We start from the raw sequence: 13,417 nt of genomic DNA, 5'->3' as shown, positions 1-13,417 counted from the left end.
AAGATAAAGATGCATTTTGTCATCAGAGAGTGACTGAAAGAAAATTTAGGAATTGGACTGTCACTGTTTGCCCACAGAAATATCAAAAATTCGCAATCCAAATGTGATGTGATAGTATCATATAGTAAGTAAGAACAATTTCTGCAGAAAAATGTATCTTAAATAAACTGCATTTAGTCTCTTAAAATCTGTGGTCTCCAACACGGTAGTGTAATTTGGTAGTACATTATGGTAGTTTAAATTGTTTGGTTATATTCTATCATAAATGTAAGATCATTGGATCTTAGAACTATCACTGAAGTCATGCTCTGGGAGATTCATTGCTGGGCTACAGCCAACACCTGATCTGAAGCTTTTGTTGTGCCCTGAACTACCACTTCTTGTAACTCAGCTGCAGCTCAATGCCATTCAAACATGTGTCCACACTGGGAGCTGACAGCTTCAACTTCTGAAGAGGATTCACACATGCAGGCAAAATCCTGCTTGATCACACTGAAAATGAGAAAAAGGCAATGGCACAAATGCTAAAAACAACTATTCAGATCTCTACTTTTAGTTCTTCTAGAGAGGTGTTCAAAGCTATCTCCTCATTTCTTTTTCCATCCTATGGGGGAAGGGGGGCAGGGAGAGAGAGAAAGAGAAAGAGAGAAAGAGAGAAAAGAGGGAGGCAACTGCCTCCCCTTTTTGTATACCAATAAATAAAATGCTTGAACTAATTAAAGCCAGCTATGTCTGGAAAACACACAAAAGACTCAAGAGCAGGTAACAAGTACCACTGAACTTGGTCTGCTAAGCCACTGGGAACAATGCAGGAGAAAGCAAGTCCTCTCCCCATAAATTGTGTTTGCACTTGAAGGTAAATCAAACCCATTTTTTCCCCAGCACTCACATCATGAGATAGAATAATGCAACCTCCCACTGGAATTGCTGGAGTTGTTTTGCAGGTAAATCCCTCTGTAAAATTGCCTCCTGCATTAATTCCCCAGGCTGTTTGATGATATTGAACCGGTAAAAAAGATGCATCATTTTCTAGTCTGTCAGCACATACAGGACTGTGGAGAATTTACAGCTGGTTACAGGGAGCAGACATACACTGATTTAAATGAGGAGCTCCATTATTAACATTGAATGTAAGCAGCTTTGTATTATAATGGCCTGGGGACTTATTTTCACTGCAATATTCTCTTCTTCACCCATAAATTATTCTAAGTGCAAATATTTTCAAGGACTTCAAAATCCCACATCTGCAGAAATTGCATTTTATTAAATAGTACTGCATCATGACACTATCAGGAACAAACAAAGTAAAACAGCTACCACCACAATCCTCTCCTGGCCATAGAGAGATTGTTTTTTATATTTGTTTGCAAATAAATACTTCCATTACAGAATTTTAAAATAGTGTCTATTAAAAACCAATTTGCACAAAGAACCTACCACTACAGCATCCTCAGACCTACTCTGTGGAGTCAAAGTAAGGTCTTAAATCAGGAAAGATTTCCTTATCTAAATTAAGTTCCATCTGAACAGGAATTTGGGGACTAATTCTACATAACTTTGGGATGAGCAAGCTGTTTTCCTAAGCTTCTGGGTGTATCTTAGGAGAAAACCAGTTGTATTTCATAAAACCAATGTGTTTTGTTGAACGTTTCAAACAGAAATAACTACTCACATTGCTTTAACATTTCTTAACTCTCAAATTAATACTACGCACATATGTCTGAAACCAAACCAAAGTCTATTACTAGAGTCATGAATTTAATGTGCAAGACAAGGGTCTCAGCCAGTAAACTTTGCTCTGCAAGGTTCAAAGTCATAACATGTACCTATATGAAAATCATGAGTTTATTGCTGGTCAAGAAATGGGGATCTGCATACTTTGTACAAAATAAAAGCCACCAGAATGTCAGTGTGCTGAACTTAACATACATATATAAAGTGAATATGTTTGTAATATGCCTGTGTGTATAGAATATACCTATTTATACATGCATGTCACTTGGAAGGATTTTTTAACCTGCAGAGGTGTGTTATAAAGCACTAATCAGTTACTGCAGATGGCATCTCTATGGGGCCAGTGACAAACCTCAGGCCTGCTAGAACATTTCTGTGCCCCACACTTTCCCAGTGGTCCCCTGGCTCCTCTTTTAGCCAAATGATTAGCAGATTAGCCTATCTCACAAATAAAGTACAAAGACCATTTCCATCACACAACAAATGCCCATCCATCTACATGACAGAAAATGCTCCAGCCACAAATTTCATCATCACTTCAAAAACTCACTTATTTCAATGGGTTCTACTCCTCTACATGCCCACAGTCTAATGCCCACCAAAATGAGAAAGAGACATTCAAAACTGCAGGTTTGAGTTTCAGGCTATCCACTTAATGCAAACATGACAGCACTAGTTCCCGCCTACTTCGCAGCTTGAAAATTATCTTTGTAACATAAGAAACTGACACATCCTTGCAGCGAGGTGAATTGTGCAGTTCTCTACACGACTGAAAATTCAGTGTGATAGGAAGCCAGTCCACTGTCCTATATTTATATAAAATACACTATTAGTATATTTACCAGAGATAGTGTGCTTATTATAAATTAATAAATAAATAAATACACATACCGCCCCCCCACTGATCTTCAACATTCTGACTTATTACTTTAATGCAGGGAAAATATATTGGTGCAAAAGCCCCACAGATATACAGAGTGACAATAAAACATCCTTATCCCATCATAATTTTGGTTCCTAAAGAGATGAACTAGAAGCAGCTCAGCAACACAAATACACTGAAGTAATGATAAATGTTGCAATAACTCCCTATAAAAATCCTCTGTCCTAATGTACTATTTGATATACAGACTCTGAACATAATTGTGTGAGATTCAGCAAAGCAAGGTTCAACAGAATTTTGAGGTTTATTTACAATACCTCATTCATTTAAGCCAAAGTGCAGTAGCAAATATTTCAATAAATATTTCAGATTTTGCTATTAGTGGTGCTACAGCACCTTTATGAAACTGTACAGTAACTTCAGTGGAAATAATCACTGTTACAGGTTAATGCACACAGTACAGTATGTGACTGAGCACTGAAATATGTAAGAGATCTTGCAGGTATGGATTTTGCATCAAGATGTTTGCCTGGGCTGAAACACTCTAAGGGAATTTCACACTATCCAGATTCAGGAGTATCAATTATTCTTCCACAATTAAATGTTTGAGTACCCTCTGGCCCAGATGAATTCTTCAAGGGTCTCACCTTGACAACGAGATGAACATTTTGTGACAATGCAAGGAGCAACAGTGGAACTGGACAGGCAGTAAGGGAAATAATTTTCCTTCCATGGAATTTCTGACACACTCCTCCCTGCCTGCCCCACTTCCTGCAGTGGCAACAGAAGCATTTGGCAAACAGTCTTTTCTGGCAGGGATGTTTTGTCATTTTCTAGGGCTGCTGATGAGGTGATGTATTTTCTGTCAGGGGAAATTAAGAGGCATATTCCCCAGCCTGATAGGAAGAGAGGGCTTGAATGATTTCCTGAGAAGCTTCTGTATATAGCGTGCAAGATTTCTAATTTTTATTCTGACAGCAGAAGCATCTCTCTACTAAAATTAATCACTGCATCCCTGCAATCCACATTTCATTATATCCACAGGAGTGCACACACATGCATACTTGCACCATGGGCAAGGCTGGGACTGTGCTTAGACCCAAAAGGCAAAGCCAGATCATATATTTTAAAATAATACACAGAGACCTCAAGACTGCGTATCAGCACTCCTAATGTCTTTTACACATTAAACTTTTTACAGTTAATTATGTTTATCCTACCTGGCAACTGTTGCTAGGCAGTAGCAGTTGCAGAGAGAGGCAAACAGTAATTTGCAATTTACTCCCTAATTTCTTCACAATAAATAAAGACCACGTTTTATTTCTAGGTCTAGCATTACTTAGAGACATGTTATTTGTCTGTCTCAGCAACATTATCTGTAAGAAACAATACTCACCTGCCACAATGGAGTATTTGTGAGTTAGTACAATCAAAGTATGAGGTTCAGTCCTCAAGTAGAAGGTGCTTTGTACCCAGTACACGCTATTGTAGCAAACTTTAAAAAGCTGAATGGATTCCTCTTCTTCTCTCACATTCCAGTCAGGAGACTGGTTTTTGGCAGGCATTTAATGCTGATAAAAGCAGGTGGCAGAACAGCAAGTGACCCTTTGTTTGTCACCTATTCTATCTTACATTCAACTCTGACTTTAAGATTCTGGGAACAGCACCTACCTAACAACACCTATTTGGAAGCAAACCTTTTTAAAGGGAGACCCAGACTTCATAGTGTTCAACTCCTGAGCCCCAGGGAGAGATGTGAATTTGGAGATTGGCCTTTTGGAAACCAAGACAGTGAAAATGAAGGCTCCAATACCATGAAATGCTCTGCCTGGGATGGGGTGCACTCTCATTTCAGAGCCTTTATGAAAAAATAGTGATCAGCATTTGAAGAGTGTCCTTTAATTTCTATTACAATCTGTTGGAGACTCTTCACTGACAGTTTGTCTGCTTGAGGACCTGCTGGATTTAATTCAGTTCAGGGGTTTTATGGTGCAGCAGAACAGAACATGGTAATGAAAACTCTTATACAATACTTTGCAGATGATATTTCAACTCATAGTGGACCAAAGCAAAATACCACATAATACAGCCATGTAGGCTTGTCACTTCTGAAACATGAAATTGTTCCAAGTGTTATGCCCCCTAAACATTAAAAAAATTCCATTTTCTGACATCAAGCAAAAATCTACAGGATTGAAACATCTCATTATTTTTGGCTGGTACATTCTATGTTTTAGTGCCTACAATAAGGTAAAATACTTTTTAAAGAAGAAAAAAAGGGCAAACATTGATGGGGTCTGAATCATCTTTAACCTTTCATCTCAAATTCTCTTTTTACTTCAATGTTTTGATACATTTAAATGGGGGGAAAGGGGGAAAAAGAAAATTAAGAAATGCTAACTATTTAAAAACTCAGTCATCTTTAGTTCTCATGTTACTTTTACAACTCTGAATTTCCTCATTTTTCAAAGAGTAGGGCTGACTTTTGATCCTTTGTACCAGAAATCTCTGTCACAGATGAGAAAAATCAAAGAGAAGAACATGGCACAGTTTGCACCTGACTTGATTTTGCAGGAAGCAATGAAAGACAAAACTCCTACTTTTAGTTTTTGAAGTTTAAACAAAGTCACTTAAGTCTCAATATCTCAATATGCACTAAGACTCCCAGAGTCTAAAGAAATTACACAGAAGCTGTATTTTTAACTAGGAACTTGCACGAAGTATTTAAGGATTTGTCAAGGTGAAAAAAACAAAAAAAAACCCAAACCAAACCACCACAAGCCCAATTTCTCTATTTTTTTATATTTTGTCTGAAATGAATCATTTTATTTTGTCTGAATTACCTTTTCTATACAATTTCATAAGAAAGCAGTAGGCAAAGGTAAAAAGTTAACATTTACTGGACAGATTAAAGGCTTTAAAGGCTGCTTTATAAATTCTGAAAACATTCAAATGGAGATCAAAGAGAAATTATTTGGTGTACTATCCACTAAAAATGAAAACAATAAAATAAGATATAAAAACACCTAAGTCATATTTTCAGCTGATATAGCCCAAACTTTAAAGTTGAGTGAAGAAACATCTAAACTTATTCCTTTAAACAAAATAGTAACACAGTCCTCCATTGGGTAAACCCTTCATGTATGCTGCAGGTAAGTCATGCCCTCACAGGAGAGGAGGATTAAGGAAATTATTTTCCATTAACAATTAATCAGGGAGAGGGAATATCCAGGGAATTATTATCTGTCCATCCAGCTTGTCACCTACCTTTCCTCTTCCATTTCTAATACTTTCTCTTTACTTTTTCCATCTCTCCCAGCATGTTCTTCCCCCACCTCCCAGCTTGTCTCTGTTCCAACACTATGCTTCCCTCCATTCCTGCATGACCCACCTAATTCTATTCCTTCCTCCACTGGACATTATTAACAATTAATCAGGGAGAGGGAATATCCAGGGATATTTGTCAGAAGGGAAATATTTGCCAACCAATTTATTTAAGATTTTTCAGAGGAGACTTACTCAAGGAAGGAGGGAGATGCTTATTCCCTTGTGTGTGTTTGAGTGAGATCCAGGCTCTGGTGCCTGTAGCAGCAAGGAGAGAAAACAAGAGAGAGCTGGGACACAGCAGGGATGGGCCTGAAGCAGCTCCTCCGCTCTCAGGAACACTTCCAAGACCTTGGGAACAGAGTTTGCTCCCCTCAAAGACAGTGGAGGATTGACTCTTGGCTGGTACTGAGGGCCCTCTGCAGAGACCCTTTGTGTAGGAGGAAGGTTGCTTTTCCTGTACCTATTTCCTGGTCATTTGAGTTTTCCTCCGCTATTAGTTTGGTATTTGAGGAAGAAGTGAGGGCAAAACTCAACACAGTTTCAGGTGCACAGAGCCTGCAAGTGGGCACTCCAGCTTTTTCAGGTGATTTATAGCCCATCTCCTGAAGGAACAGAAACTAATGAGTAAAACAAAGTCCCTTTAATCTGCCTTTGCCTGCAAATTCTTTCCTATAATCCCCGTCTTTGTTTCCTCTTGGTAGGCTGCTCACCAAATTTACATTTCAGAGTCTTCCCAAATATTCCTTTCAGACTGTTAGTGACACAACATATAATCACCCTACCTGAGCCTACTACTAATAAACAAACAAAAGGATTGCCAGGTTTTTTGTGTGCCTTTGAAAAATCTAATTGATTAAATATTGAGAGTGTTCAAATATTTAACTACTCAGTCAGCATACAGAAAACCTAGAAATTTACTTTTCCTTCAGGAACTGTCATCTATTTGAAGTGACTAGGATGGCAAAGTGCTACAGGTGTATTTTCATAGCTTAAATTATATTTATGGAGTAAAGAGCAAGAAGTAGGAGGTGACAAAATCACATTAACCACCATATAAGCATTAAAAAGTAGAGGGAATAACCAGATCTGCCCTGAGCAGACCCAGTAATATCAGTTTAAAAAGAAAGGTGAAAGGAAGATGAACATGAAACTCAACTACTTATAACCTTGCATCAGTTCTAAAATTCCAGGTTTGCTATGTGTCAAAATAAAAGAAGACAAAACACCAAGTGTGTGGCAGGCACTGAGGACCAAAGGAAGTGAGATGTTTTGATATTAAAGCATCACTTGTGCTAAATGTTGCTACTAATTTCTATCACCTTATCTCATAAATTACAGACCTGATAGATCACAACAGTATAGAAAAGAGCTATGAATCAGTTGAGGACCAGACTTATTTTAGCTGTAGATGAAGAAAAATTAACCCATCTAGTCCAATCCCAACTTTAAAAAAGGGGGAAAGTGTTCAGTGTGCTGGGATTCTCACTGGGACAGGTCACAGAACACATCTACCCCCCAAGCCCCTCAAGGGCTGTCTGAAAACACACAGACCAGAAAAAAATATCCTCCAAATACTGACACTCAGCAAACAGCTTGCATCCTTTGGTCTTGCCTTTGCTTCAGCATCATCCTTTAAAAACAGGAACAGAAAAAGTCATATTTCCCTGAATGGCAAGGGTATTGCAGAGCTGCATTTGAAATTCTTCCCGAGATACCTGAAAGATTGAAGAGGCTGGAAGAGGTCACCAAGATAAACCTCAGATAACCATTTCAAATGCAAGGCCGAGCAAAAGCCATGGATGGATTTCAAAATCTGACCCTTGCTGGAAAAAGAAACTTTCCGCTCTCTAAGACTGCATTAATTTTCTAAACTGAATATTTAGGACTTCCACCCTCCTCCTGGGAGTCAGGTACCAGTTGGGGGGGCAGAAGGAAGAATTTTCCACACACAAACTTTACAGACACAGTATGAGTTATTTCACTTTTTGTAACTTACAATTCAACTACGCTCACACCTTTTTTCAGCATCTAACTCTCTGTAAAAGAGCCACTGATAGAAAGAATTGCTGATTAAAAGAATGTATTTCTAAAAGAGATACCTTATTAATGGGAACTGTTACTTTTGAGAAGGAAGAAAAGCAGATTTTCAAGGAATGCTTGTTATTTTGAGAATGTTGTTTTGAAGGGTGTGTTTAATGTACAGTAGAGGTTCCCCTCTCTTTGTTGGGCAGCAGAGGCAATCATCACTATGGAATAAACATCAGGCATATTTACCAAGATGAATATTGAGATTCAGTAAGAGCACTGAGGGCTGCTGGGGTTGTGCCACAGCCCCATGTTAAACCTATTAAATCTTTATAACAACTGGCATTAGCAGAAGCATTTCATTAACAGGCTAATGAACACACTGGTACTCTCTGGCACTCTGGTTTTAATCACTGAAAGGTAGTTCTTATCCCAATTCCCAAATTTGGGGATATGTCTATGTTTGAATGTAAGTGCTGGTGATCACAGCAATATCAAACAAAGTCAGACAGCACCATAATCTTACGGGGGAAAACAGAATAATAATGAGGATTTACATCAGTACTTCTCAAAACAGTTTCAATTAAAAATATGCAACAGTGATACCATCAAACAAGAAATTGGTTCTGCATGACTGAAACAAAGACCTACTGCTCTGACTGTATTTATACTCAGTTATTGAGCAGAGGCCTTTGACTTTCTGAGGAGGCAGGCAGCCAAAAAGTTGCATTAAAACATAGCTTGAAATCCAGCCAGTTTCTAAAATTCTCCTGAAAGAGAATGAACTCTATGTTGTGCAGAATTAGATTAATTTAACAATGGTCTTTTCACTCATACTCAGTAAATGTAGCCCTTTTTTTCTACTGGAAAATCATTTTCTGAGTTGCCAGGTCTAGTAAGGTACTGCTTTTCATGTAATAAATAAAGAAAATACAAAAAAAAAAAAAAATTAATCAGAAATCACCCCATCACACTTCTTGACAACATTTTGCCTCCTTCTCCCTCCTGAGACTTGTGGGATTTTTCCATCTAACTCTCAGTTTACTTTCCATTGTGCAGGTTACTCTTGCCTCTAAAAAAGCCACATGCACAGAATCCATTTTTATCACTACAAGGCGTAATTCAGGAATTAATATCCAGGTTCCTAGCACAGCCAGAGTCCAACAGAAACTTAAGGCAGAAAGCATAGACTCTATTTGTGATCATCATTCTGACAATTCCTACCCAAAGTGGGGCTTGATCTGAGACATAATTAATGTGAACTACATCCTATCTTTACAGTTTAGCTGTTAAAATACAAATGAAATTATTACCAACCACTAAAAATGTATTTGACTAAGGTAATGCACACAAATTGCATATCTGTCAAAGCAAAATAACAGCATTTATTATTAATGTTATTATTATTCACTTTTAACACTGGACAGTTTGCAAAGATTAAAAAGAAATTTGGTTGCTTTTTTCCAAAGCTTCCCATAATTCTGAAATGTTTTACTGTGAAACACTTCAGTTTTGAAACTGCCAGAAAAAAACAGTATTTCCACAGCAGCTAATATACCTATTATTGTTTTAAGATAAAAGCCACCAAAAATGTAAGCTTGCACATTGTACTGAGGGCCCTCTGCAGACACCCTTTGTGTAGGAGGAAGGTTGCTTTTCCTGTACTTATTTCCTGGTCATTTGAGTTTTCCTCAGTTTAGGAGGTTAATTACCCTTGTTTGTTATAATAAATGGTGATTTTTGTTGCTGCTGTTCAGCCTTTTCCAGGAAGTTCACTCCATTAGAAGAGTGATATGGGTACACTGCAGATCCTTGGATATGCTGCCTCTTGAGAAGATCAAATCCCTCTCCCCTTCTGGCAGATTGTAGGGAGGGCTGCAAATGGCCCAGAGAAGTAAGGAAAAGAATTAGATAGGTCATGCAGGAATGGAGGGGAGCATAGTGTTGGAACAGAAACAAGCTGGGAAGTGGGAGAAGAACATGTTGGGAGAGATGGAAAAAGTAAAGAGAAAATATTAGAAATGGAAAAGTAGGTGACAAACTGAATAGCATAGCCCTGCCCACACGACCATATTTGGTATTTGGCCACGCCCACATTTCCTCATTTGGGTATAGCCCCACCCACACAACCAGATTTGGAACTCAGCCACACCCATGCTGCCTTATTTGGTATTTGGCCACACCCACACAACCATATTTGGGATTTAGCCACACCCATATTTCCTTATTTGGGCATAGCCCCACCGACATGACCATATTTGGCATTTAGTCCCACCCAAATGAGCATCTTTGGTATTTGGTCACGCCCACGTGACCATATTTGGAATTCGGCCATGCCCACAGTTCCTTATTGGGAATTTGGCCACACCCACATGGCCACATTTGGGCATAGCCCCACCCATGTTTCCTTATTTGGGCATAGCCGCACCCACAGGACCATATTTGTAATTTAGCCACACCCACATGATTGTATTTGAGCATAGCCCCACCCACATAACCATATTTGGGCACAGCCCCACCCACATGACCATGTTTGGAATTTAGCCACTCCCACATGACCATATTTGGAATTTAGCCATGCCCACATTTCCTCATTTGGAAAAAATCCCAGCACGGCAGGGCAGACCATGAGCTAAGACAAAGGTATGCGCCAACCTAGGGATTAAAGGACAATACCTACTCTCTATGCTCTTAGGTCATAATTTTGCCAACTAAACATTAATCTTTCTTCATGCAGTCTCAGGTCTTGGTTAGTTCTTTAAAGAAACACTAAAATTGGCTGGTTTTTGAGGTTGTTTCTTCAAAGTTCAACACACAAATCAATCTTTATAAAGGTGTGACTCAAATCCCACTTCTCAAAAGTGCTATAAAGTTATTTTCTGGAGATCTCTGTAGGGTTTATTTTTCTTTCAAAAGCTATTTGGGATTTGATTTATTATCTTCCTGCTGGGATTTCTAGCAAGGTCAAGGCTGTACCTGCAATAACACAAGGTGGGCCATGCATCACCCCCTGCCTTCACCTGGCTCCACACAACCTCGCTCCAGCTCTGCTAAAGCTCCAGTGTCTCTTGGGCCACTTTGCCTCCGCACTGAGAAATCACAATACCATCAGATTTATGCAACAGAAACAGGCTCAGAGAAGGGGATTCACCACAGCACTTCTCACAGCTCTCCCTAAGAAAATTTGCTTGTTGCACATGAACTCATCTCAGTGACATCTGGCAGCATTTATGACACATCCCCATCTCATATGGCTGACTGATGCCGTAAATTTCAGCCACCCTTGCCTTTGAGAAATGTTAATAATGAAAACTCATCAACAAGCAGTAATGATTTGTACTGCTGACTAGATGGATGCCTTTCTGACTACTCAAAATTAATGGCAGATCTCAGGGTCTTAAAGAACAGCTGTCACAGAGAAATACACCTGCAAACAAACATGCAGTATGCCTTCAAGTGTGATTTGTTAGCAGACATAAAGTGCTAACCCTCACAACACACTGGACTGATTACAAGGAGAAGTTAGATAACCTTCTGGATCATTTAAAGGGATAAAACCAGAGAAAAGGCAGTGCAGGCACACAAATGGGAAGTTTAAAAGGAATGACTCAGTCCCCCCAACAGCAAGAGTGAGTGATAGTCAGACATTATACGCTCATTTTCACTTGTGTCTAGTCATACAGACACTTTAGAACAAGCTGCTTTATCATAGACTTAAAAACTTGCTGTAAGCCTCATACAAATTTTTCTTCCACTGTTGCTGTTGCCATTAAGATGACAGGCAACCAAATAAATGTAATAAACTTAACAGATCTATTTTCAGGAGCTTGCTTGGCAAAGGATTTTGAATGTGCAGGGCAGAAAAGCAACTGTGGGTACAAAGCAAAAGACCACTTTTACTATCAGTTTCATGAGGAATATCAGATTTAGTACTGCTCTTGAGAGTCAGGATGGTGGTTAAGAATAGATATTTGTTTCCAAGTATAATAAAATTTCTTGATCAAGCACTTAAAGCTAAATGCTTCATAAGCAAGACCCACAAAGACATGGAAATCACAAAGATACACTCATGAAAAAGTCAACATGATACTGAACCAACATTATTTCTTAGGGCAGGGGAGAAAACAGGGATGTGTTTCACAATTGCAAGAATTTGGGCATAGATAATTATGTCAGGAATTTCATAATTCCCATCTGTCAGATGCTTTCTAGAACAATGTTTTTTCCCAACAAACACTGCTTCACTGAATCTAAGAGCCATGCTGCTCCACCTACACAAGTTTTAGTAACCCAGGAAAACAGGGGAAAGTTAAAAAACCACATTATTTTTTCATTGTTTTTTACAGCAACTTTACAATGAGTTACAGTACATATGAGCCTCAGGTACAATCAGAATGGAAATTATGCTACTCTAACTATTTAAATAAAACCCTGCAATACATTAATTTGCAACTACTTTACATTACTGGTAGTATCAAAAAACTGAACTTAAAAGTAAAGGTCTCCTTATTTATTCCCTGATTTAAAAATAAAATTGGAGTTAGAATTGAATGCAAAAAATAAGTAATTTAAGGATTTAAAATACTGCTAAAGCTTTGTTTCATTTTTTTTTCCATAGAGGATATAAGAAGACTAGGACCTGCAGTGTTCAGAAATGGTTTTAAATTTATTTTTAATTTCCTGAAAAATACAGAGTATAAAAAAAAGTTTCAGAGTACCTGCACTGCTGACAGCAGTGCACAACACAAATATCAAAGCATCATTAATACCCAGTAATACCTACAGTTAGGAATGACAGAAAATAATAAATTCAATAGAGAAGAAATTAGCCAAACAAAACCATACCTTTATATTATAATAGGTAAATATTATTCTTTATATTTTTCTCATTTTATTTTTCACAGGATTTTAACCAAATATAGATAACCATGAATTAATCAGATGTTTTAACAGTATGTCCCAAAGTTTGGCACCCATGAGAAGAGTGCTTTTTCATCTCACTCACACTCACATCACTAACATTCTCACACTGAATTTTGGTTTTCAGACATGGCCAGACAGCTTACCCTCCAACACTATTATTCCTGGCTTTGGTTCTGAAATATGTCCTGCAGTAAACTGGACAACATCCTCTGCTTTCAGTCTTCTCTTGACATCTTCAATTCTATACCTGCAGCTCAATATTTTTCCTGAAAGCCACTTCTTCTTTGTGTTTATTTTCATATTAAACCACAAGAGATTGCATTTTATTGATTTTTGTCATGCAGACATGTCTAATATATTTTTTTGACTTGGGCTTTCTTGCTTTAGGCTCTCTAGAGGGATTGACAATTCTCTTCTGTAAGATGGAGCTTTCTGTACATTGTGTTGCAGAGACAGTAAAAGACCCTTCTACTTTTTTTTAATATATTTATATTACACCAGTGAAGAGAGCTTTACAGGAAGATC

At 38.2% G+C, this 13,417-nt stretch overlaps 1 protein-coding gene across 1 annotated transcript in view; it reads right to left on the bottom strand.

Annotated features, from left to right (window-relative positions):
* The window catches only part of KIF16B (kinesin family member 16B), a 141,164-nt gene that overhangs the window by 17,513 nt on the left and 110,234 nt on the right, over positions 1-13,417 (bottom strand). The gene's annotated exons all lie outside the window — the stretch shown is intronic.

The sequence above is a fragment of the Ammospiza nelsoni genome, chromosome 3, assembly GCF_027579445.1.
Source record: "Ammospiza nelsoni isolate bAmmNel1 chromosome 3, bAmmNel1.pri, whole genome shotgun sequence".
In the NCBI taxonomy this organism is placed as follows: domain Eukaryota; kingdom Metazoa; phylum Chordata; class Aves; order Passeriformes; family Passerellidae; genus Ammospiza; species Ammospiza nelsoni.
This window is presented reverse-complemented; position numbering and strand designations above follow the sequence as displayed.